This window comes from Arachis ipaensis, chromosome B7 (genome assembly GCF_059453495.1).
Source record: "Arachis ipaensis isolate K30076 ecotype BB chromosome B7, ASM5945349v1, whole genome shotgun sequence".
In the NCBI taxonomy this organism is placed as follows: domain Eukaryota; kingdom Viridiplantae; phylum Streptophyta; class Magnoliopsida; order Fabales; family Fabaceae; genus Arachis; species Arachis ipaensis.
Window position 1 is genome coordinate 134,808,847 of NC_142442.1, and position 3,837 is coordinate 134,812,683.

Genomic DNA, 3,837 nt, shown 5'->3' on the forward strand with positions numbered 1-3,837 from the left:
GAATTGATTTCACCAATGTCATTCCCGGTTAAAACCAAGTCATCAACATATACTAGAATGGCAGTGAAGCTTTCAGATTGTTTCTTGATGAAGAGTGAATGATCATCAAAAAACTGCTTATAACCAGCATCCACAAGAGTCTGAGTGAGCTTAATGTTCCATTGCCTGCTTGCTTGCTTAAGCCCATATAGAGATTTTTGCAATTTACAAACCAAACCTGGTTGTGATACAGCCAAACTGGGTGGTAACTTCATATAAACTTCCTTGTCCAAATCTCCATGAAGGAAGGCAGTGTTGACGTCCAGCTGTTTCAAATGGCATTTTTTTGCCGCTGCTAATGCTAACATTACTCGTAGGGTAGTCATTTTGACAACTGGACTAAAAGTATCACCATAATCTACTCCTTGCACTTGAGTGAATCCTTTTGCAACTAGCCTCGCTTTGTGCCTCTCTATGGTGCCATCGGGATTGAATTTTACCCGAAAAACCCATTTGCAACCCACAGCCTTCTTGTCTTTTGGGAGTTCAGTGAGACACCAAGTTCTGTTCTGATCTAGAGCTGTCAATTCATCTTGTATTGCCTTTCTCCAACATTCATGTGCAGCCGCTTCCTCATAAGTGCTAGGTTCTTGATTTGAGGTGATGGCTAGAGAAAGTGACTTATATTTTGGGGTTAGTTTATCATATGACAAGTGTTGTGAGATAGGATATAAAGAGTTAGAGTTGGCAACGTTGCTAGAGTGAGCTGTGTGGGTTGTCATACAATGATAGTCCTTCAAATAAGCAGGCGGTTTCTTGACTCTTTCAGACTTTCTAGTAATGCAGTCATGTGTGATGTCAGAGTGTTGTGATGCAGGTGCATTGTTAGTGTGTGGAGTGGTAATGGGTGCAATGGTGTGTGAGGAAATTGGTGAGTGCATTGAGCTTGAGAAATGTTCATTTGAATCTATGAGTGTGGTATGTATGGGTGATTGCAAATGATGTGTGGATGGTGTATCATATTGAAAAAGATCAATGCATTGTGGAGTACGAATGGGTACCACAGAAATGTCAGTGCTAGTGGAATGTAAAAATGGAAAATGAGTTTCATAAAAAATTACATTTCTGGATATGAAAATTTCCTTTGATTTTAAATCAATAAGTCGAAAATCCTTTGTTCCTAATTTAAAACCAAGAAAAGCTATTTTTCTGGCTCTTGGGTCTAATTTTGTTCTTGAATTTGTTAATGTGGAGGCATATGCAAGAGAACCAAATACTCTTAAATATGAAAGGTCAGGTAAGTTACCATACAAAAGCTTATAAGGACTAGCATTATCCAGGTTAGTGCTGGGCAGCCTATTAATTAGGTGAATGGCGTGAGCAACTGCGTATTGCCAAAAACAATGTGGAATTCCTGATTGAAATAGCAGTGCTCTAGCAACACCTAAAATATGTTGGTGTTTTCTCTCTACAATCCCGTTTTGCTCTGGTGTTTCTACACAAGAAGTTTGGTGTAAAATTCCAGTTGATGCAAAAAAGGATTTTAGAGTGAACTATGGCCTATTGTCAGTCCTTATACACTTAACTTATTTTTCAAATTGTACTCTGACAAAATTCACAAAATTAATAACCAATTGTGATGCTTCAGATTTGGTTTTCATAAAAAAAAATCCAAGTGAATTTGCTCTTGCCATCCACCACAGTCAAAAAATACCTATGTCCTTCATTGGAAGGGACAGAAATAGGACCCCAGATATCCATATGAACTAAGTCAAAACAATCTTTTATTTTAGTTGTACTAAGATTAAAAAATAATTTCTTTTGTTTTGCAAAATGACATGAATCACAAGGAAATTTTGAAGCAATACAATCTATAAAAGGATAATACTTTTTCAGAAAAATCAATTTATGCATGGGTATGTGTCCTAATCTAAGATGCCAAATGTTGTTGTGCTCACTGTGTGAAGGTGTGGTGGGATGAGTAGTAGTCGTAGTTGCCGCCAATGAAGCTTGCTTTGTTGGAAGAGGGGGAAGTGAGAGAATTCTGGTTCTCTACTCATTGTATATAATCCTTCTATACACTCAGCAATGCCAATCATTTTTGATGTGGATCTATCTTGTATCTCACAACACTTATCATTGATTAACAGTTGACAATGTAAGTTTGAGGTTAACTTTGACACAGATATCAGTTTAAAATCAAAAGAAGGAATGTATAAAAATAAAACATTTTTGAGAACAAAATTTTTAGAGAATGTGATTGTGCCAATGATGGTGCTAACAGTTTTGGTCCCATTTGGCAATATCACATTGATTGGATCAATATTTTGAAAACTTGCAAAATCTTTTAAGTCAAAAGTCACATGATCTGTTGCACCGAAATCAATGACCCATAGTGCAGATTTTGGAGTGATAATGCTCATAATTCTTGCATTAAAATATAATGCAATGGTTTTACCTGGAGTGAAAGTTTGAATGGAATTAGTCAAAAGTTGATTTGCATTATGAAGTTGTTGCTGCACACTTTTATCTTTGATCAACTCTAACAAGGCAAATCTTTGCTCTGGAGTGAATCCAGATCTTGATATTTCAGTGTTCTCTTGGAGACAATTGAGCTAGAATTGTTTGTCACTGAGTATATCATCATGCCCCTCAGTGATCACGTGATTGATGGTAGTGTTATGTTGCTGCCATTGATAGAAATGAGAGGAGTACCCATGCTTCTTATAGCATACATCTTCTGTATGGCCTTGCTTGTTGCAATGAGAGCAAGCCAATGTAGCTCCACGACCTCTGCAATGGGAGGATCTGTTTGCCATGTTTGCCATTTTGAGAAATCAATGAATTACAGAGTAATAGGGATTCAGATCTTCTTCCTTCCAACTCGTTGATCGGAACAGCTATGTTCACCAAGAAAGAATCTTGCGAAATAGCTTCTCATCAAACTCTATTGGATGAGTTTGAAGGAAGAGGTAAGAATGGGAGAAAGAAAATGTCGAAAGAAAAATTAGGGATAAAAAGAAAATGGCAAAATTGGATTGATCTCAATTCACAACTTTATTTTTTTTTTTAATAATTTGATTCACAGCTTAGTTGCTCTCCACGCTCACCGCACCATGAAGAAAATCTCATACCCTAAGCTGCTCAAGCTGTGATGTTGATGGTTTGATGAACCAGAAGGGATTAAGAGAGGAAGAGAAATAAGTTCTTCTCATTGTTGGAGAGAATGAAAAATCCCCTTAGAAAATATTTGTTGAGTTATTACACCTTATATACTATGTATTTTTTATGTACTTTCACTAAAAAATAATTACAATGGTAAACCTATTATTGATAAAGAAATAATCTAGGTAACAAAAATATTTATCTAAAACATCATTAAGTAATGGTAACTCACCTATTCATGCTACAATGTTTTCCACTTAGACTGCATACTTCATACAAAGCTAACCTCCATTCTTTTACTTTGTTTAAATCATTGATGTCTCTGTTTTCATGGCTTATCATGTCTTTTTCATAGACTCCTTTGATGCCTCACATCTGATGGTTCCACTTGATAAAAATTGGCAAAACTGGTCGTTTTGTTCCTTTGTCAGAGCATTTCATGATCTGCACAAGTTCATCTAAGCACCATGAGGAGGAAGCATAGTTCTGACACAGCACAGCAATGGACATCCTGGATCTTTCAATGGCTTCAAGAAGACTATCTCTAATTCTATCACCAACTCTGAAGGTGGCGATTCCTCTCTTACACAAACCATGATAGAGACGATAAGTGAATCCATATCGGGTGAAGCCTTTAAAGCTCAGAAAAACATCATATATGAAATGTGAGGAGGAAGATTCTGCATCTGCCAT

The 3,837-nt window shown here is 36.6% G+C and overlaps 1 pseudogene; it reads right to left on the minus strand.

Annotated features, from left to right (window-relative positions):
• Positions 1 to 3,513: 3,513 nt before the first annotated feature.
• LOC148554253 (toll/interleukin-1 receptor-like protein pseudogene) lies at positions 3,514 to 3,837 on the minus strand (annotated as a pseudogene).